Source organism: Saccopteryx leptura, chromosome 5 (assembly GCF_036850995.1).
Source record: "Saccopteryx leptura isolate mSacLep1 chromosome 5, mSacLep1_pri_phased_curated, whole genome shotgun sequence".
Lineage (NCBI taxonomy): Eukaryota > Metazoa > Chordata > Mammalia > Chiroptera > Emballonuridae > Saccopteryx > Saccopteryx leptura.
The window spans coordinates 198,805,051-198,828,511 of record NC_089507.1 but is presented as its reverse complement, the minus strand read 5'-3'; the positions used below and the strand labels follow the sequence as shown (position 1 = coordinate 198,828,511).

The 23,461-nt window shown below is 44.4% G+C and overlaps 1 long non-coding RNA gene across 1 annotated transcript; it reads right to left on the bottom strand.

Moving 5' to 3' along the window:
- Positions 1–4,715: 4,715 nt before the first annotated feature.
- On the bottom strand, positions 4,716–23,204 carry LOC136406056 (uncharacterized). Its single transcript, XR_010751618.1, has 3 exons — positions 22,988–23,204; positions 17,110–17,681; positions 4,716–4,771 (listed from the first exon to the last, which is right to left on the bottom strand). It is a non-coding gene; the product is annotated as an uncharacterized lncRNA (long non-coding RNA).
- Positions 23,205–23,461: the final 257 nt, after the last annotated feature.

Below are 23,461 nucleotides of genomic sequence, written 5' to 3'. Positions count from 1 at the left end.
TGGCTTCTAACAGTAATCATTTAGTCTCACAAAAGCATCTGCAGGTTGGATGGTTTTCAGATGATCTAGAACTAGGCTGGGCTTCCCATTGTGGGTTGCATCCAGGTCTGCCCTGGGTATTTTTCATCATCTTTTTTTTTTTTTTTTTTACAGGGACAGAGAGAGAGAGTCAGAGAGAGGGATAAACAGGAACAGAGAGAGATGAGAAGCATCAATCATCAGTTTTTCGTTGCAACACCTTAGTTGTTCGTTGATTGCTTTCTCATGTGCCTTGACCGTGGGTCTTCAGCAGACCAAGTAACCCCTTGCTCAAGCCAGCAACCTTGGGTCCAAGCTGATGAGTTTTGCTCAAACCAGATGAGCCCGCGCTCAAGCTGAGGACCTCGGGGTCTCGAACCTGGGTCCTCGGCATCCTAGTCCGACGCTCTATCCACTGTTACCACCTGGTCAAGCTCTTTCATCCTCTTTGCGTGAGCAGGTATATGGTTTCCATGGGAATGCGGGACATGCAGAACAGCAAGGCCCACTGTGCAAATGCATATCAAGGCTTGGCTTGCATCATGCTTGCTAACAGCCTATTAGCCGACAGAATCACATGGCCAAGTCCAATATCAGTCAGGCAGGGAAATATATTCCATCCAAAGCAAGGGTGGGAGAGGAGTATTTTCTGAACTATAATGCACAGTATTCTGGGACCTGTACCCAACTGAAAATTAAAATAAAAATAAAACTATATGAAAACTAAAGTTATGTTTCTCAAAGAGACAAAAATGTATGTGTATGTTAAAATTAAAAATCACTTCTCTGAGTTTTCTGGTTGTTTCCTTTAGCAGGCAAGAAGGGACTGTGATGGTGTCCCTGCTTCTCTGGTCCTGCCCGTGTGTGGCTACTTTTCCCATGGGGCAAGCTACCTCTGATGACTACTTCTTTTTGTATCCTAGAGCCTGCCACTGAGTAGGTTTGATAAAGTTTGCCGAAGGCAATTGTTGACTTCTACAAATGTATGGAAGTCGCAACAATGCATGAGTGCTCTATTTGCTTTACAGAAATTCAGGGGCATTGGAAGGATTGCATGTTTCTACATCAAAGCTTCAAAAGCAGTCATGGGTGTGGAGGCACACACGTCTTCTAACACTGGCCTGAATGCCTTGGAGGCCTCCAAGCAAGTCGTGGCCTTGTTGTTTTCTGCTTGTCCCTTTGTCTCCCCTGTGATGAAATGAAATCACTTTCTCATCTGATGTTGTTCAAGGGAAATGTGTGCTGGAAAAGAATCAACAGTGAGGAGCATGAAGACAAGTAACTAGACAGTGTAATGAATATAATATACAACGTGAGAGTATAATATAAAGCTGAATATAAAGTATAATATAAAGAGAATATAATATAAAGCTTTGAGACTCTCCCATTTTCCCTTCCCCCACTGTTTAGTCAATAATTACACAGTCAATTATAACTTGCATAAATGATCTTATATGCCTATTAGTCTATAAATATCTACAGCACATATGTATTTATAGATAAAGAGGGAGGAGGCGATCATGACTGAACTAACATGTTCTGACTTAAGAGACACTTTGCAAATACTATAAAGCTCAGATTCTACCAATGCTAGCTTTTCCTCACCCAGAAGTCACACGGTGTTCCAAATTTTAATAATCAAAACTACCTTTAATTGAGAACCTGACATATGCCACACATGGGGCTAAGTGAGAGATATCTCTTTATCTCTGTCTTTCCATGTATATTGTTTCTAACCCACAAGAAAGTACGGTTATGTTACAATGTATCCCCATTTTACAGAAGGGAACACAAAGACTCTGTAAGTATCCTGAGCTTGTATTTGAACTCTAACCCGCTTCAGAGGAAAATAGGACTGTGTTCTAAGTTGCCTCCTCACCCATGTACTGAGGGAAAGTTGAGGGCAAGCAAGGGAGGCACGTAGATATCCATGTGGCTGTCACATCTGTATTTCTTGTGGCAGGATTAACATAACAGAACATCTAATCTGGGAAGCCATCTTGGGGCCACCCTACAAATATTTGTTATGTACCTCCATCCTGTTTTCCTTAAGTTACGCAGTGCAGAGCGTCTTTTATTAGATGACTACAACAGGCGTGGTAAGCGTGTCACCTGGATTATCAGGTGGCTCTGGTTTGAAAGTGTTCACTCTCGGAGCCATCAGTGAAACCCAGAGATAAAAATCTTACAAGCTGGTGATAAAGCTACAAGCAGCCTCCTCTAGTGAGAAGGGCTTAATTATGTGTGATTTTTCTTTGGAGCAGAGATGACACAGGTAAACTGTCTCCTTTCTGTCTGGTGCATGCCCTATATCGGCACCTTATTGAATCATGACTTTTAGGTCTTCTCAGCTGTGGCTGAGGGCACCAGAGGCTTTGGTCCACGGTTAGCCATTGTCTATGCAAAGCTCATTCTTGCTCTTCTGGTTGAAATTCAAAGGAAAGAACAACAATTAGGTAACTGGGCAACGTCAAAGGAGTGATTTGACTTGCAAAGTTTTAAACAAAAACAAACTTCTAAAGCATTTCTGCTTTTTTGAGGGGGGGGGGAATCAGTTTAGGAGTATTTTTTTTTTCTTAATCAGGGGGTTTTCTGCCTCTCCAGCTAAAAGCAATCATAAAAAGGCATCCAAAAAAAAAAAAAAAAATTGGCTCTGCTCCTTGGGAGAACAAAGGAAGCAAGGGAAAGTTTGACTTGACTTCCTCTGCAATTTGTTTATATCATTGGAGCAGAAAGAATGTCAGGGCCAGCTCCCCACTTCCTGAATGAAGAGAGAAAGAAAAAGGCCTCGTGAATCGAATGCATCGAGAAGTGGTCAGTAGCAATCTCCACCCACTCGAGTAGTCCAGAGGGCAAAGGAAGACCAGTGCCCTCAATTCAACTGCAATCTGACAAGATAACTGCCAAGTCGCGATGGCGAGAGCCACCGGTTCTCCCCACCCCCTCCCAGGGGCCGCAGAAAGGACAGCTCAGTGGAAGCGCAGCCTCTCCACGCTTGTTGCTATGGAGTCGACTTCATCCGAGACAATGTGTCAATCAATCCACTGCAAAGACGGCAATGGAACAGCATTGAAATGATAAATATTGACTTGAAAATAATGTCCAAGTTACAGGTGACGGAAATGCTAAGGTTCTGTTGACTTCTTTTGGTAGTAACCAGCTGAAACAGCTAAACCAGTTCAGCAACTTTTTTTTTTTTTTTTGGTCAGGTCCTTAACTGAATGAATCACTGGCAACAAACCTCAGGGATTTTAGGAGAGAGGTTTTTCTCTCTCTCTAGGTTCCCTGGGCAGAATGCCTATATTCCCAGCCCCCACCTCCACCCCCCTTTAAACGAACTCCAGGACGGCTGAGCTCATTCGATTATCGCTGGTAGTTTCCTGCCTCTTGCTTTTGTAGGCTGGAGGGAGGCCTGCGGATCTAGGTGAACAGCCTCAGACTGCTCTCTCCTCTTCGTGAAACCTCCCCTGTGCGGGTTTCCAGCTTGCCTTTCCATTCCTTTATTTGGCTGGAGTCCGACCTCGCTGGCCTATTAAAGAGAAACTTGAAATCAGTGGGTCAAAGGGTTTAGAAAGAGAAAGATACAGTTAAGCAGTGACTGTATTTGGCTGAGTACCCTCATTGGAGACTGCAGTTTCATTGGCCTTTGGAACACTGAAGGGGATTGCCAAACCTGCAGATAGCAGGGAGAGAGGAATGGGGAGATAAGAGGCTCTGCTTTCCTCCCAGAGGGTGGGTCCTTCCGCCTACAGGACACTTTTTGGTGAATGACTGTGGGCTTTGCCCTGCTTAAGGCTGGAGGCTATTTGAATGAGGAATAATGTAACGCACAGTGATTTCAAACCTTACTGTTCCTCACTGGATGTTTTTCTTCCAATTTGGAGGGCGGGTTTCCATCCCTCCCCTTGTCCAATTCCTGCTTCCTGCCAAGCTGCTGCTGTTGATGTTTTCAAGAAAAAAACCTGGGTCATTCTTTGAGAACTTCAAAAACTCAGTGTTCAATTAGCTTTCTCTTGCATCCCTTCTGACGGTTGCTTCAGATTGGGTTCAGCGTACTTTCTGTGGGTCGAACTGGTCTTCGTGTGAGCAACTTAATTTTCTGAGTGTTAAACTGAAGAGTAATGTTTTAACAGCATCATTCCTAGGCTTGGAAATTGCATTCTCCTAGGCTGTTCTGTTCAATTTTGTTTTATAGACATGTGAACATTGCATAATACAAAGGGCTATTTTACATACATACACACACACACACACACACACACACACCACTTGGATATTCTTCATAAAGGTTCCCTTGTACTTTCATAGAATGTTTACAATGTTAATAAGTATGCCTTTTCATCATGTACATTTTAAATGGCTCACAACTGCTCCCACGTCTATTTGAGAATCATTGAGACTGCTTGAATGGAGCGGGCCTTCCTTTTGTTTCCCATTGATCTGAAGGCTGGGGGTGAGGAGGAGGAGGTGTCCGTGCTGCTGAATGCCACATGCAGATGAACTCATTGTTGATTAAATGAAACCAAGGACCTCAGAACTCTCTCAAGTCTTACAGCAGAATGAATACACCTATAGTTATGGCCCAGGTTGAATTTGCCTTCCAATCTTACCCCATTGTACTTGGTTCTAGCATCTCTTCCATCGTCATGACAAGCAAAAACGTGTCCCAGTGCTGCCAAATGTCCCCTGGAAGGGGGGTTGTATTTGCCTCTGGTTGGGAACTACTCTGCTAGGTCAACCCACCCACAGGATCCTGTATGAAGAAAGAAGAGAATATTCATTCAGTGCTGAGCCAGTGATTGTGAAAATGATTGGTTACAAAGCAGTTATTTTCATAAGAGTTCACAGAGTTAGACTGAAAATATGAGAGAGAGAGAGAATGAATCAAGTACTTATAGGTATATTAATAGCCAGCACTTCATTCTATAGGAGAGGACTATAGTGGGAAGTGCTTTCTAAGATACACGATTAGACAGTGAGCAAAGACTTATTTTTTTCTTCCTATTAGATGAAGCAGTGGCTGGTTTCACTCACCTACCATAATGCCCCTCCTACTGGTAAGCACCCTAAGTAGGCTAAACACAAGATGTCTCAGATTCCTCCGTAGGACCTTGAAATAATGTTTATTTACTAATTTAATTTTCAGTGACTAGAAATGGGCATGTATTGTAATAATAAAAGACACATACATTTTATGTGAAACTGTTAGAATAAGGAGAAAAAATGTAAAGTCTGCGAATTTAATACATCTATAAAAAGTTTAAACTTATTGATACATAAAGATATACCTGTTTCTCTGATATGTCTTGTTCACATTGGCTATTTTTATTAAATTTCTAAAAAAGAGAAGCAATGTCCAGAACCACATAATCTGAGTCCTGTACACACAAAGACAATAAAGCTATCAGTGTTTAATTTTAATTGAAAAAAAAAAAAAGTCTGACAGTCTGAAATGTTTCGAACACTGACAGCTAGGCGGGTCATTCTAACCGTCACCGTGCTTACTGCTAAGCTCTCCTGGTTTCTAGTTCTCCCATCTCAGGGCCAGCACTGGTCCTTCTGGGAGAAAACATTCTACTCTCATATGCCTGCACAGCTCATTCCATCTTTCCCTTCATCCAGATAGCTGCTGAAATGCCACCTCCTCAGGCAGGCCACCAGGTTTTCCTCCATAGTGGCTGCAACTACAAAATGTATTCTGTACAATGAAGAAAAGGCACCATCCATCTCCCCCGGTCACTCGGCATCCAGCTCTGCTTCAATTTTTTTTTTCATAGCACTTACTTTATTATATATTTATATATAAAGTTCAGGGCTTTGTTTTATTGACCAGTGCCCAGAACAATGCCTTGGTACACAGTCAGTGCGCAATAAATGCTTGCTGCACGCAAGTGTTATAGTCTGGGTAAATTTTGTGGGCCCCTGCTGTCTGGTAACAATTTGGTGTGGGTCGATGAATTCTTGCACTAGCGTGGATGACCTTTGTCTTTTTAAGTGTAATAATATTATATTAACCATTTAACTGGTTTGGCATGACAGGTTAAATATTTTAAGCAGTTAATCATTTATTCCTTTTAAATAATAGGCATTGTGTTTTAATAGAGAAAAACCAAATGAAGAAAATATAAATGGACTCTCAGAGAAGCCCTACTGACTGGTAAACAAGCAAATAAACAAATAATAAAAATACTTGCTGATAGGGAGAAGCTTTAAATGGTACAGAAAGTTACAGGATGAGAACTAGAAGACATTTGCCTATCTACCTTTCGGTTCCTATCAACCAAAAGAAATCCCTGTAATCAATTTCTTGTGGATTATTCCAGAATTTTTTTTCTATGCCTGTAGTCATAAATTTAGTAGCAAAATATATATACATTCTTTTAAATGGTTTTACACTCACACAACACACCAGAAGAATTTCTGCCACAATCCTTATACACTTTGTACTTATTTATTTGCTCGGCTATATGTTGAACATCTGTCTTGCCCCCTCCTGACTACATCTGCCTAGTCACCATTCAGACCCCAGCGCTGAGCACGCAGCAAGCCCCATTACCTCCCGGGGAGTGAGTGGCTAACGTGGCACACGCTTTGCCAACAGCAGGCACGATGCTTTTATTAATGTACCTTGACAGAAACAGAATTCTTAGATCATTGGTGAATTTCTTTAAGGTGCATATGAAATGAACATTTGTAGATTTTTAAAAAATTGATTGTGTTCTAGGTGTTTTCACATGAATTATCTCTTGCAATCTTTGGGCAAATCTGAGTGAATTTCTGCTTTTCAATGAGGACACGGTGGCTCAGAGACATCAAAGCCAACTATAGATTAAGATTTTAATATCAAGAAAATGTTCTAGGCGTCGGCACTTACTATTTCTAAATATCTTCCTTTTTTTTTTTTTTTTTACCAGTCTCAAGAATCAGAATGCTATGAACAGTTCAGCTTAGCTCTAGATACCAAAGATTTCTGTGTGTCTCTAAGGGCACAAAGATACCCTCAAGCCTCTCCGATTAGCCCAGCAGAGAAGGCAAAAAGCTGAAGACTCCGAACACTAACAAAAACAAACACACAGAAAACCCCTGCAACACAAAAGCAACTTTTTTGACAGTGTAAAAACTAACCAACAGGGTTCTTAAGGAGCAGGCGGAGCCACTCAGAATCCAAAGGCAGGAAGTGAGTCGTAAAGGGTGTAATGAATGAGGGGGACTGTGTTGGGGGGTGAAACAGAATCTGCCCTGGGCGATTAGAGGTCTCCTTTCCAAACGAGGAGGGGGCGCTGGTAGGCAAAATGTTCACCCCATGTCTCCATCTTCAAAAGGAAACAGCCAATACACAACTGCATAAATAAACCGAAAACCATTGAATGGCACACTTAAAACGGGTGAATTTTGTGGCATGTAAATTATATCTCAGTTAAGGTGTTTGAAAAAGGAGAAGGGACAAATTAAAAGTAAAAAGGTTAAAAGGGATTCCCCCCACCCCCCACCCCAGGAGTCAGCCAGGACAGATTGGCATCCCGTATGCGTGTGTGTGCTTGTGCATGTTTGGAAATGTGGTCTGTAAGTCCCCAGCATAACAGATGTGGGAGACTCAAAGGTTACTGTTTAATATTATATAGGAAAACACGTGTGCAGAGCCAAGGAGGCGAAACAGCTCGGTAAGAATCAGTCCGCGGGTGCAGGGTCTCCTGAGAAGTAAACAAGGACTGAGAGATGAAGCTTTTGTTCCAGGTGTCCCCGCGCCTCCCGTGGGGTGGGTGGGGCTGCAGAGCCAGAGCGCGTGCGCTCCACGTGTGGCATGTCTGCTGATTCCTGGCCATAGCAGCCTGTTTCATCTGCTGGGATTTGGAGATTTGGGGAGACCAACTGCGAGCAGAATTTTTCCAGAAGAAATAATCATCACAGGAATAATGAGAAGGAGGGAGGGAGAGAGGAAGGAAGAGAGAAAAAGAGAGAGAAGGAGGGAGGGGAAATGAATTTTCAGGACAGAATGAAGTTGGCTGCAAAAACTATACACTGTCAAGGATGCTTGAGAAGAGCCATCTGTCTGGGCTGGACCAGGAAGAAGAACCCCCAAGGAGGCGGGCCGGGCGGAGAGGGCGTGGTCACTGCCCAGAGCAGGTTTGCACCTACCCCCAGGTGGTAGGTTGGTGGCCCTGTGACTCAAGGTGGAAAAAAGGAGCCGGAACCCAGGTCAGGTGAGAGTTCACCACCCAACCTCCACATTAGCACCTCGCCATGGGAAGTCAGAGAAAAAGACCAAACACTCCAACCTCAACATTACAGACAAAAAAACTTATTCAGTCTAAAAGAAAACACAAATGAGGTATTTTTCTGAGAATTACATGAGCCAATACTCCACACTTACTTCTGATTATTTTCTTTTAATCAAAAGTTTAAAAATGCCACTAACACTTCTCTCGTGAGAGGCTAGGTCCGTGGTGACCTTGGGGAGGGAATAATGACTGTCACAGAGGGACTTTCGGGTACTGGTTGCTTAGATGTGTCACTAGATACTTCCGATTTGGCCACTATTCTGTCTGTAATATACATAGTTTGCTAATATTAAAAAAAGTGCCAATATACATCTCCCGGTTTGCTCATTAATTTCAGACTTAAAAGTAACCAAAGAAAATGTGGGTTCTTCTCCTGCCGTTTTTCTTCCTTAGCTCCTGGGAGCCCCTGACCACTTCAGTGGCATCCTGGATTCTTCTTTCTCTAATTTCGTCAACCAGCCAGCATGTCCTGCCATCTGTGCCTCCAACACAAGTCCCACATCCCTCTGATTTATTCCATCTCCTCGACCATTTGAGTCAATGTCATATTTTGGCTGGATAACTGTAATAGACTCCCACCCCATTTTCCTGAGTCTCCTTCTCGTGCTAATCCATTCTACAAGTTACTTTTTTAAAAAATGGAAACCAGATGACAGCATTCTCCCTTCTTAAAACCTCTGGATGGCTTTCCCTCATTGACGTGAAACCCAGGCTGCTGGGAAGCCATCTTGACGTCATCAGGTGACGAGGGTAGCGTCAGCCACCTCACCCTGTCTCTTCCTGTTGTCCCTCTTCTTCTTTCCCACCCCCATTGGCCTTTCTGTTAAATTTGCTAAGCTCCTTCCTTCCTCAGGGACTTGTCTGTGCTGTCCCCTGTCCTGGGCCTTGGCTTTTATGACACCTTCTCACAAAGGTCATGCCCAATCACCTACAACTTGGTTGCCATTCACCATCACATTACCTTCATGGCATTTGTTACTAGATGAGCATTATGCTACCACTAGAACAGGTACCCAGAGGGCAAGGACTGTGTTTGTCTGTCAGTATCTCCATTTGGGTGTATAAAAATAGTTTCAAGTGTCACATGTCCAAACCCAATTCCTGCCCTACCCACCATCACCCCCTCCCTTGTCTCTGGGCCACTCCATCCAGTTCAGTAGTTCAGGTGAAACGTCTCGGGCTCCTCCCTGCTGCCCCTCCCCCTCACGTTCCACACTCAGTCCTGCAGTGCCTTCAGTGCTCCTGTCAGGGGCCTGACACCTGCTCCTGCCCTGGTCCAGCCAACACGAGGGTTGCCTGGAGCTTCTCTACTGAACCTAGACACCCCCTGTGCCTCTTTCCAGCTAGTTTCCAGAGCGAGGTTATTTGAAAATAATTTTAAATGCCACATCTTGTCCCAGACCTTCTCAATGACTCCCCATCTCAGAGCAAAGTCTGAAGTCCTTAAGTGATCCGTACCCATCTCCCCCTCTCTGATCACCTCACTCACCTCATCCTCTTTTCCTTGGTTACTTCACTCTGGATGCTTGAGCCAAGAACATATGCCAGCCCTGGCTGGTTGGCTCAGTGGTAGAACATCATCCCGGCATGTGGAAGTCCCCGGTTTGATTCCCGGCCAGGGCACACAGGAGAAATGCCCATCTGCTTCTCCACCCTTCCTCCTCTTTTTTCTCTCTTTCTCTTTCTTCTACTCCCACAGCCAAGGCCCATTGGAGCAAAGTTGGCTTGGGTGCTGAGAATGGCTCCATGGCTTCCTCCTTGGGTGCTAGAATGGCTCCAGTTGCAATGGAGCAACGCCCCAGATGGGCAGAGTATCGCTCCCTGGTGGGCATGCCAGGTGGATCCCGGTCAGGCGTGTGCGGGAGTCTGTCTCTGCCTCCCCGCTTCTCACTTCAGAAAAGTACAAGAAAAAACAAAACAAAACAAAACAAACATATGCCTCGGAGCCTTTGTGCCTGCTGCTCTCTTTCTGGAGTGGCCTCCCAGACGTCCCATGCTGCGCTCCCTCACTTGGGGCAGTCTCTGCTCAATTTCGCCTTCTTCAGAATCTCCCTGTAACATTGTTCCCCGACCCGCCATCCCCATACTTATTTTTCTCCAAAGCAATTATAAGTCCTTGGACATATATTTATGTATTTGTTGATGCTTCTTCCCCCTACATGTTCCATCAGGGTGGGGCTTTATGTCTCTCTCTCTTTTTTTTTTTTTTTTGTATTTTTCTGAAGCTGGAAACGGGGAGAGACAGTCAGACAGACTCCTGCATGCGCCCGACCGGGATCCACCCGGCATGTCCACCAGGGGCGACGCTCTGCCCACCAGGGGGCGATGCTCTGCCCCTCTGGGGCGTTGCTCTACCGTGACCAGAGCCACTCCAGCGCCTGGGGCAGAGGCCAAGGAGCCATCCCCAGCGCCCGGGCCATCTCTTGCTCCAATGGAGCCTCGGCTGCGGGAGGGGAAGAGAGAGACAGAGAGGAAGGAGGGGGGGTGGAGAAGCAAATGGGCGCCTCTCCTACGTGCCCTGGCCGGGAATCGAACCCGGGTCTCCCGCACGCCAGGCTGACGCTCTACCGCTGAGCCAACCGGCCAGGGCCTTATGTCTCTTTGTCATGGCTGTATTCTCATTGCTCCTGCCAGTGCCTGGCAGATAGCAAGAACTCATAGATTATTAATTAATTAATAATTAATTGAATGAACTCGTGATGGTGTTCATCATTGAATAGCGTGTGCTGAAGATTTAAGTCCTTGTTGAACGAGTGAATGAATGATAGTTAAAAGAAACTTACCAAAGTCACTAAATCAATAAAGATATTGAGAGTTTCTATCTTGGGTTTGGAACCAGTTTACCCTGACCTACAGTAGTGAATACACCAGACATGCTCTCTGGCCACCTGGAACTCACAGTCTACTTGGGCAAAGTCACCAATCTAGCAATCACAGAAACATCTCATTACAAGCTTGGTATTGCTGGGAGGGAAACGTAGACAACACTCGGAGAGTATTGCCCCATTAGAGAGACCTAGGAAGACTTCCTGGAGGAGGTGACATTTGAGCTGAGATGAGAAGATTGAGGTGTACAGTGAAGGAGAGAACTTTTCCAGAAGAAGAAACTTCCAGTGCAAAAGCCCTGAGCCCCTGGGTACGAATTAATCATTTACATGTTACTGTTTCCAAGATCCTAATGAGTCTTGGTAGTTGCTGTCTGATATTGACTATTAATTTCATTTCATAGCTATCCATAGAATCCTGATGATGGTTTTGATATTTTCCCCAGTAGAGATGGGAAACAGCTCCAAACTCAGGGTTCTGATTTCTCCTTAGAGACCTTAGTATGGATGGGGTTTCACACCGTTCTTGCTTGTGTTCTCTCGCCAGTCCTTTGACATCGCCTAATCATTAAAATTTAGAGCTCACCCTGGGTTAAGTAGCTGATTTCCTGGAAAACAGCTGGTTGAGCTCCCCCCACTGGGCCTCTGAAATCAACATCCCCTTTGGAGAAAGGGCTTCATTAGTGCCTTCCTGCTCAGCCTCTATCTGGCAATTTACATTCCTGTTTTGCGTGACTTCTCAGAAGAAATTTAGAAGAATAACTCAAATCACAGCCAAAGGTTATTATGCATTTCCCTGCATGAGGAGCTCTAGGAGCCAGGTACTATTCTTATCCTGTAGTCACAGATGATGACCCAAGGCTTGGAAAGTTGAGTAATGTGCTCCCCCATCAATCAATAACCAACAAATGGCAGACGTGGGTTTTATATCTAGGATTGGCTGACTCAAGAGCCTGTGCTCTTAATCATCAAGCCACAAAGGTTTTCTTGACCCCAGATTTAAAAGTCTCCTCATCAATGTCCCACCTGTTGATAAAGGCATTGAACCTAAAGTTCTAATTCTTACCATCCATCTGTAGACAGTCATGTGGGCATTTTTCTGTTGCAGAGGTAACCATCTCTGGCTAATTTGTGCTGACAAAAGTTCAATGGACTGACATGGAGTAACTCACAGATGGGGAACTGAGAATGAAGAAAGAAAGAGGGAGAGGAAGGGAGGGAAGAAAAGGGGGAGAGAGGCACAGAGGGAGAGAGGGTTTCCAACACTGACCTCAGAATTAAATGGTTCCTCCAGTCCCAACACAGGAGCAGAGGACCTGAGCTCTGAAGTCTACTCCCCTGCGCAACCACGTCTACTCCCTCCTCTGCGAGCACACTAGCCTTATTCTCCTCAAATTTACCTGCCAGACAGAGCAAGCGCTCCTCTCCTGGAGTGGAGTAGGTAAAGAGCAGAGGGAGGCCAGAAACTTTAGGAGTTGGGCTTTCTCCATATGAAGAGAAGCCCCAGGATGGAGAGAAGTTCCAGGTTAGGGAGAAGCCCCAGGTTAGGGAGAAGCCCCAGGGTGGGGAGAAGCCCCAGGTTAGGGAGAAGCCCCAGGGTGGGGAGAAGCCCCAGGTTAGGGAGAAGCCCCAGGGTAGGGAGAAGCCCTCCCTTCCAGCTTCCTGACCAGGCGCCATTCAGGTCTGGGGAAGGTGCATAGGGGGTGTTGACCCTGAGTTGATAATAATCTCCTCTGCAGTCCTGTTCATAGTCTTTGTGGCTATCTACTGATTATGTTTTCACAGCTTGTGACTAGAAAAATTTCCATCACCCCAACACATGACATCTAAACACCTGGTTTTGAAAAGTGGAAAATTTTGTCAAAGAGCTGTGAAAATTCTCTTAAAATAGAAACATTAAGAGGCCCAGAAAGGAGGGTGTAATAATAATAACTATTATCATTACCTTGGGGACAGCCAAGGCCAGTCTGCCCAGGGCTGCGGCTGAATTGTCTGAAAGGCCCTAAGCACGGGGGCTAAGCTTCTGCGTCTTGAGCTTCTGTTCTGTTTCTTATTAGATGGGTAAACTGAGGCTTGCTAATGCTTCAGCGCCCCGTTTCTTTGACTACAAAATCAGGATGATAAAGCTTCCAGGCCATAGGATTTTGGGTGAAGATCTATTGAGCTAATGCATTTCAAATGTATTTGAAATGACCAGTACCCAGCACATAGCAAGCTCTTAATAAATGCTGTTGTTATGATTATTGTCATTGGCAGTAATGGTTGGGGTCCTTGTGTTGCCATGAAACATAATCTATTCACTTTGCATTTTCCTCTGATTGTCTGTTTGCTAGTGTCCAGTCAAAAGAAAACTGGGAGAAAAGTCTGGGGACTCAAGTTCAAGTCCAAGTTCCGGTACTTTCTAGATGGAAGGCAATTGACAAAAATCACTGAACTTCTTTAAGTTTCATTTGTTTTCATCAGTTATGGTGACAAGGAATACAAGAAAAACTTAAGCTGAACTTGGAATGTGGATTTTTCTTTCTTTGGAACATTCCTGATCCTTTCCATTCGTTAACAGGTGTTCCGCCAGGGGTCTCAGTTCAAATGCCTCCTCTGCCAGGCAGCCCTCCGTCTCCTTCAGTGTACATATCCATTTGTTCCAGACATTTTAATGAGCAGCTGTCTTGCCTGCCAGACAATGGTCTAGAGCAGGCGTGGCCAACAGTTTTTGCCCCTGGGCCAGATTAGAAAGAAAACTTTTTTTCACAGGCCGGATGAAATATTAAAATTAAAAAATGTTAAATATAAAACCAATTCGTTTAAGTAAACAAAATTTTATTATGTAACTTGTTTATGAATAAATGTGAGTAAATTTTAATAAAAATATAATTACATACCATATAAATATCCAAACTATCACAATCAATCGAAACAATATATAATTAATAGAATGAGCTTGAAGGGGTTATATTGCAAATAAAACAATTATTTCATTTCACAAACAGCCTGACTCGTTTTCAGTTATCAACTGCAGCTATTTTCTATGCTTCAATGCCACTTGATTCAGCACACTTGATCACAGAAGTAACAAATTGTTTGACCTTGGGTGCACACTGGCAAACTGCCTAAAAGAATGGGGGTTTCACATTGCCGCTAAATGTCAAACAGTTCATATCAAGTACAGACGAGTACAAAAGTTGTAAATCTTTATAATGGACTTTTATTTATTTATTTATTTATTTATTTATTTATTTATTGTACTTTTCTGAAGCTGGAAACAGGGAGACAGACACCCACATGCGCCCAACCGGGATCCACCCGGCGTGCCCACCAGGGGGCGATGCTCTGCCCATCTGGGGTGTCGCTCTGTCGCGACCAGAGCCACTCTAGCACCTGGGGCAGAGGCCAAGAAGCCATCCCCAGCGCCTGGGCCATCTTTGCTCCAATGGAGCCTTGGCTACGGGAGGGGAGAGAGAGACAGAGAGGAAGGAGAGGGGGAGGGGTGGAGAAGCAGATGGGCACTTCTCCTGTGTGCCCTGGCCAGGAATCGAATCCCGGGACTTCTGCACGCCAGGCTGACGCTCTACCACTGAGCCAACCGGCCAGGGCCTGGAATTTTTTTTAAAAAATAAAGAAGTATCGTGAATCCATTCGACCAATTATTGGAAGTTAACACTAGATTAGTCACACGTGGAATTCTTTTCCATGTATCACTATCTTCTTAAATATCTCGATTTCCAAGAATCAAAGACGCTTCTGCTTCTGAGTAGCTGAGATTTTTAAAGTAGCAAAGAATATTAAAAATTTAATCACGGGCCTGATCTGTGGTGGCGCAGTGGATAAAGCGTCGACCTGGAAATGCTGAGGTCGCCGGTTCGAAACCCTGGGCTTGCCTGGTCAAGGCACATATGGGAGTTGATGCTTCCAGCTCTTCTTCCCTTCTCTCTCTGTCTCGCTCTCCTCTCTCTCTCTCTCTCTGTCTCTCTCTCTCCCCTCTAAAAATGAATAAATAAAAAAATAAATAAATAAAAAGTAAAAAAAAAAAAAAATTTAATCACGGGCCGCATAAACTCATTACACGGGCCAGATTTGGCCCACGGGCCGTATGTTGGCCATGCCTGGTCTAGAGTCAGAGTTAAGAATAAGCAAAACATGGTCTTGGGCTTTCAGAATTGGGAAGCCCAAATGGAAAAGTCAAGAGACTTTTCTATCATATTGTGTCCCCTGGGAGTGACCCCTTCTCTCCAGACAGGTCTGCTCCCAGCTGTGGACATGACCCAGACCTAGAAACATACACACACACACACACACACACACACACACACACACACACACACACACACTCACCTCTTCCCTGGATCGGAGGCCTTATAAATCTAGTTATTGGATAATTCATTAATTTTACCCAACAAAGTGCTCCCCACCTCACCTCCTCTTCACCCCAGAGTAAGATTATTCAGAAGCATTCACAAGCCTCATTCTCAGAGTTCCCTTCAAGGTACTGACTCAATCTATTAATACCAAACGGTGGGCATGACCAAGGGGCCTCACCCTAGGTGGACACATGCAGAAAACCAAACCAAACCAACCAGAGGCGGGTAGGTCACATCCTTTGTCACTGTTCCTGTCTGGGACACTCTTGATGAGCCTTACTGGGAAGGGAGCTTGAATAGCAAGTGCCTGGGCAGCCCCTACTGTACATCAAACCAGTGTGGCCTCGAGCAAGCAATTCATTCTCTTTAGGCCTCATTTGCCTCACCTGTAAAATGGGGATGATGGCATTTGCTTCCCAAGATCATCATGAACATGAATGGAGGTGAAGTATTAGAAGCATTTAGTGTCATGCTTGGGGCATAATTGCTCAATAAATATTAACTATCATGGCTATCAGGACGCGTGTCATTATTTTCATGCAGGAAGAGACCTAAGTGGTTTGGTAAAAACACCTCACTGCTGTTCATTTACAAGGTCATTGTGGATTTATTATCCTCTGAGAGAAACTTGCCCTTTGAGGTAGCTCTTTTCCCTCTTTCATATATATAAAATCTATTTATTGATTTTAGAGAAAGAGAGCAAGCAAGACAGAAACATTGATCTGTTCCTGTATGTGCCCTGACCGGAGATCGAACCCACAACCTTTGCGTATATGTATGATGCTCCAACCAACCGAGCCATCTGGCCAGGGCTAAGGCAGCTCTTTCCAACCTTGGCTGCCCATGGGAAGCACCTGAGGAGCTTCTGCACTTGCCTGTCCCGCCCCCAGAGGTTCTGATTTAGCCAAGTGCTTCCTGGATGGGGGTGATTTTTAAATACTCCCAGGAAACTCTAGTGTTGAGAATCTCTGCTTTTGAGAGAGAGTGCAGCATGGTAACTGAAAGTTCAGACCTCAGAGCCAGGCTGCTGGGGTTTGAACATTGGTTTCTGTGACTCACTAGCTGAGTGACTTTGCAAGTTATCAAAACTCTTAGTGCCTCACTCTCCTCATCTATAAAATGGGTATCATAATAATAACAGTGTCTATTTCATGGTGTTGTAAAGAGTAAATGGATCAATATATAATAGTATGATTCTGTCAGGCTCTGTACTAAGTGTAATGTTTTGTTACAGTTCCTTTTTTATTTTTTATTTATTGTGGTAAAATGTACACAAAATCAACCAGTTAAACCACTACTAAGGATATAATTCAGTGACACTCAGTTTATTTCCAATGTTGTGCAACCATCACCACTATCAATTCCTAAAAAATTTTCATCACTCCAAACAAAAACTATACCCACTAATAACTCTCCATTCACCCCACCTCCCAGCCTTTCTCTTTTGAACATTAGTTTCTTTGAATTTTCCTATTCTAGGTTCTTCATACAAACAGAATCACATGCTATTTATCCCTTTGTGTCTGGCTTACTTCATGTAATGTAATACTTTCAAGTTTCATCCACATTGTAACATGTGGCAGAATTTCATTCTTTTTCATGTCCGAATAATATTCCATTATATGTACACACCTGTTTGTTTATTCATTCATCTGTTGATGGGCATCTAGGCTGCTTCTCCTTTTCAGCTAGTGTGAACAATGCTGCTATGAGCATCGGCGTGGACACATCTGAGTCTGGGCTTTTGTTCTTTGGGTAGGTACCTCGAAGTAGAATTGCTCAATCACATGGTAATTCTCTGTTTAACTTTTCATTGTCTTCCACAGTGGCTGCACCATCTTTACACTCCCACCAGCAGTGCACAAAGGTTCCAATTTCTCCACTTCTTCACCAACACTTGTTCTTTGCTTTGATAGAAATAATAGCCATCCTAATGGGTGTGAAGTGGTCTCTCATTGTGGTTTAGCTATAATTCCTTTTGATCTCCCCCAAAGTAGATTATCCACCGCCTATTATTCTCTCAGCCACAGAACACAGCTCTTTACTTTCCCGCTGTTATCACAGCGTGTCCTCCTGTTTGTTGAATGTTTGTCTTGCTGAGTTGCCCAGGATTTGGCAAGCTCTGGTCGGAGGCTGCCGGTCAAATCTGGCTGCTGTTTGTTTTCGTATCGCCCACAAGCTAAAAACGACTTTTACATTTATATCTGGCAAAAAAAAAAAAAAAAAAAAAAAAAAAAAAAAAAAAAAAAATCAAAAGAAGAATAATATTTTCTGAAATGTAAAAATTGTATGAAATTTAAATGTCACTGTCCATAAATAGTTTTGTTGGCCCATGGCCATGCCCTTGTGTTTATAGATTATCTGTGGTTGCTTTCACATTACAAAGGCAAAGTTATGTGGACCATATGCCCGGAATATTCACTATCGGGCCCTATCTATTTATATGTAAAGAAAAAGGCTTACCGGATCCAGAAGTAGACCCTGATCTTAGGGCCAATCGTGCTCATATCTCCCAGGTACTGGCCGTGGAATTTGTTGGTTCATTCTCCTACACTAATTCCAAACACAAAAATAAACCTGAGATGGACGAGAGACCTAAATATAACAGAACAAGACATCTTCGAGAAGAAAACAATGAAGAATACCTTTGAAAACTTGGGCTAGGCAAAGATTTCTTGGGGCACACAAAGCAGGAACTGTAAAAACGAATACATTGGATAACATTAAGTTTCTGCTCATCCAAAGACATGATTAAGAAATGGATGCGCCTCAGGTTGAGAGAGAATTTTTGCTACACATCTATGTGGTAAGAACTTGTACCCCGAGTATAAAGGTGTCCTAGAGATAATAATAAAAAAGGCAAACACGTACACTTGTAAAATGGGCAGAAGACTCGGACACTTCATAAAAGAAAATGTAGGAATGGCCAACAAGCACATGAAAAGGTGCTTATCATCTTTAGTCACCAGGGAAATGCAATTTAGAACCACAATGAAATATAAATTCATAGAATTGCCCAATAACTGAAACCCAAAAAACACAGTAGGGTGCGTTGGTGACGGAACAAGCAATGTGAACGTTTACTATGGTTATTTAATGGCTGAAGGAAGTACATTGGCTTTGGAGAATTGTATGACTGTTTCTTATACACTCTATTCTCTCTTGGGTATAACCCAAGAGAAATGAAAACAAGTCCACACAGAGACTTATAGGAGAATGTTTATAGCAGTTTCATTCTTAACAGCCACAAACTGGCAACATCTCAACCACAAAACAGACTTTTTTTTTCCCCTTTGCAACATTATTCTGTGTTGGTTTCAGGTGACAGCATAGCTGTTAGAGACAATCCTATACTTTACAAAGTGGTCTCCCAATGGTTTCAGTACCACCTGGCACCATACATGGTTGTTACAATATTGCTGACTGTCTTTCCTAGGCTGTACTTGACATCCTGTGACTATTTTTCTAACCACCAATCTGTCCTTCTCAATCCCTTCACACCCACCCTGGAACCCTCACCCCTCTGGCAACGGTCAGTCTGTTCTGTCTATGAGTCTGATAAAAGACTTGTAGAAATAGGTCCGCCCACAGAATAGAATACTGTTTGGTAATAAGATGGAATGAACTAGTGATATGTACAACAGCATGGATGAATCTCAAAATTATGCCAAGTGAAAAAATAAAATACAGACACTGCCCTGGCTGGGTGGTTCAATAGGTAGAATGTTGTCCCTGCATGCTGGGGTTATGAGTTTGATCCTCAGTCAGGGCACAGAGGAGAAGCAACCAATGAGTGTACAACTAAGTGGAACAATGAGTTGGTGCTTCTTTCTCTCTCTCTCTAAAATCAATGGAAAGAAACACACACACACACACACACACACACACACACACACACACACACACACACAAAGGAGCACATGCCGTTTATATAAGATTCTAGAAAGACTAATCTTATCTACAGCAACAGAAAGCAGATCAATAGTTGCTCTGGCGGGGGTGGATGGTGGCGTTGATGCTGCCTAGAAAAGGGTGAGGAGAGGAGAACGTCTGGGGTAAGAAACACATTCCATAATTTGTTTTGGGGGGACATTAATTCTAGAGTTGTATATAACTGTACACTGAGAACAAAACCCCGAAGACCCGGGCATTGTATGTATGTTATACTGCCCTTTAAACGATGGGAGCGGAACAGCTGACCCAAAAAAGGCGAGAAAATACTCGTTTATAGCAGGACCAGACTCGGAGAGTCTGCCTCTTCTTCCGCCCTTGATGAGCCCCGCCAGACTCGCAAAGGAAAAGGAGAAACATTGGTGCCCTGATGTCTGTCAGCTGCAAATGGCCCGACACCTCGTTTCCTGTTTTAACCAGAGCTCTTCTCTGAAGGAAATAACAGCAATCACTCCTCTGAGCCCTGGAACTTGGAGACTAGAAAGCCACTTCCTGGCCTTGCAAAAAAAACGTCAGCACCCCCAGCTCAGCTGGGAATGACTTCCACCTGCTACCTCCTGGAACCTGCTGGTGGCTGGGGCCCACCTACCGGCCATCATGCGTCTGTCTCCGGCCAGAAGCCCGCTCCTCCCAGTGGGCCACAGAGACCCCCCTGCCCCCCTGAGTGAGCACACGGTCCCCACATGCAGGGGAGGTGAAGGAGCCGAAGCAGTGACTGTCTCTTAAGTTTTATGTTCAGAGGGCGAGTGCAACAAAGCTGCCTCCATGAGGCAAGTTGTCAAGACCTCTGACTTCTTTACAAATCTGAGGCCAGGGTCCAGCTCCTCGCTGGAGATATGAGTTTCCTACAGCTGGTGCAACAGATTGCCTCAAACGGATTATCTTAAAAACAATAGAAGCTTATTAACTTGCAGTTCTGGAGGTCAGACGTCCAACACAGGCCTCCTTGGGCTGCAATCACGGTGTTGGCAGGGCTCACTCCTTCTGGAGCTTCTAGGGGAGCAGCCGTTGCCTGGCCTTGTCCATTTCCGGCCTCAGGGGCCGCTGGCATTCCTTAGCTTGTGGCCCCTTCCTCCAGCTTCAAAGCCAGCAACACTCTGGGTCTCTGTGCCTTTCTTCTACGGTCACATTTCCCCTGACTCTTTTGTCTTTCTTCTGCAATTTTAAGACCCCTTGTGATTGATTACATTGGGCCCACCTGGATAATCCGGGATTGTCTTTCTAGGTTACATCAGCTGCTGGGAAACCTTGATTCTATCTGCAACTGTAATTCCCCTTTGCCCTTCTAGGTTCTGGGGATTAGGATATAGACCTCTTTGGGGAGCCATTATTCTGCCAACTCTAGTCCTTGATGTTCAAGTACAACTTCAGCTCACACCCTCCTCACTCTCTTAAAGTGGAGCTGGATTGATAGTTTGGTTCTGAGACTTACAACTTTTATGGATGATGACAGCAACAAGTAAAATGATCACACATTGAGAACGTGGCGTAAAGCAGGCATGGGGGACACAGGGTCTCACTGGATCCTTCTAGGGCCTCTGTGGAGTAGATATCATCATCCCCATTATAGATGGGGAAACTGAGGCCCAGGCAGTATAAATAACCAGCCCAAGGCTACTCAGCTTCTAAATGGCAGATCCAAGATGGGAATCCTAGTCTGTCTGACTTTAGAGTCGTTGGTCTTAACACCTAATGTCTTAATAAACCTCTAGTACATTGGCAATCACCCTTTCTCTAAACAGAGACTTTATCTGAAGATGAAAAATAATGTGTGTGCAATGCTTAGCTCATAGAAGAACCTAAGAGCTGGAACTTATACAGGTGTCTCAAAGGTAGTCTGGCTGCCTCTTTATGCCTCTCCTGTTCCTCCTTTCCTTCCCTCCCTTCCTTCCTTCCTTCCTTCCTTCCTTCCTTCCTTCCTTCCTTCCTTCCTTCCTCCCTTCCTTCCTTCCTTCATTCCTTCCTTCCATTCATTCATCTATCCAAGATACTTTTTTAAAAGTGGATGCAATGAGTGTAATAGTTAAGACCTAGGCTTGAAGTTCGGGTTACCTGGGTTCAAATGGCACTTGGGCTTACATCACTTCTATAAGCCTCAATATCTACCTTACCAAGCCGTTGGGAGGACTAGAAACACTCAGGCATACACATAACACATGGGAAACTGGTGATTAAGCCTCTTCTGTGTGTCCATTACTGAAGCAGGTAGTGTGAATAAGGAAAGGAAGTATAAGCTTTGTTCACAAGAATCTATATCTTACACACACACACACACACACACACACCACCACCACCACCACAGGTAATGACATGAATGGGATATTAGGAAGGACTGAAAACTGGAGCCCAAGAGTTGACAACGTAGTTCTAACTTGTGGTTAGGAAACCCACGAAGGACGAGGTCGGCATGTTCTCAGAGAGAGGAAGGCTTCACGAAGAAGGAACGCAGGGGAATCACACAAACTGCCACCATGTGCAGCCCTCGCAGGGGCCCCTTGACCATCTTGCTGGGCTATTTTAATCACAAGACGTGGTCACCACAGCGCCTCTCACTCTCAGCCCGTAGCATCTGAGCTTCACGGTTTCCGCTGTATCTGTCCCTGCCTTGTCTAGTATTTACTTCACATTTTTCCTTACATCAACCCACTACTTAGACTTAACAACATTTACAATAAAAAACAAACGAACAAAAAACCCACTTTACGTCACTATAGTAAATGATAGACTGCTTTGCTTGTCACAGATAGAAGCTGTGGAAATAAAGTACATGACTATTAAAAGTAAGAAATAATTTTGTCCATATCACAACTGATGCCACTCCGGCCCCACCAGCGGTCGGCACAGCATACGTAGGAGGCCCCATTCTCGTGGAAAGGACTGAGGATTCTGCACTGTTAGAACCTCGGTGCCCGACCTGTGTGCTGCTCAGTTCCTTGTCATTAGAGATGTTCATAAAAATAGCCACCAATACTGAGAAATCACTGAGCCGAACAGTTTACAGACCACAACTCTTTCAGTTCTAACAAAGGCTCCAGAATGATGTATGACTATCGAGGTTGTATCTACGAGAAAACCGAGGCACAGAGAACTAAAGTTGTTTAGCCTCGCCACGCAGTGCATGATGGGAAGAGCAGGAAAGAGATCCCTAAAGTCTTGAGACTATTGGGCACAATAGTGGGCCATTTTATGGGGGGCTGAGAAGAATCAAATTAGCTAAGGCTTCAGAAGAAGTGCTGAGGGACAAGCGGGGAGGATGTGTAACGGGTGCTTAGTACAGGCCAAACCCTCTGCATAGCAGCCAGTGATGGAGGTCTTGTCATTATTCCCATTTTACAAACGAGAGGTTTGAGACGCAGAACCTTTAACTCACAACTGGTAAGGGGCGAACCTGGGTTGGAACCGAAGGAGTCTGACCGCAGAGCCCACTCTTCCCCACCGCCGATAAAGGCACCGTGCAGATGGCGCCCTTGTGTGTGTCATCGCCGGGGACAGTTGCAGCTCTATAATCGAACACTCGTTAGTCGGCCCCAAGTCTTATCTCGCCCCTGCCGAGCCCTGCCTTGCTTTATTTCCTGTTTAAGGTGGAATTCAGACGACCTTGGCCTTCTCAGAAATTAAAACTTCATGCCAGGGAGGGTGCACATCCATTCATTCATCTAACTGACATCGGGGATATCTACTCCATGCCAGCCGCTGTGCTGTGTCCCAGCAACAAGACAGCAGTTCTGTGTGACATCTCAGATGGAAGACATGGCAGTCACACAGACCCGAGACCCATGCCCGGCACCAGCATGCGCAGGCCGTGCGACTCTTGGCTCGAAACTCTCTGAACACCTGTTCCCTCAGCTTTAAAGTGAGCTGACTACAACAGCCCATAAGTTTCTTCCCTCTCCCCCCCCCCGCAAATTTACTTTTTGGAGAGAATTTTTGGGTGAGTGCTTACTTACAAATACTGCCTCGTTTCATTTTATTCTGTTGAGTAAAGGAGTTTCATGATGCTTGCCATATGTTTTTATTTGTTTTGCTGATTGTA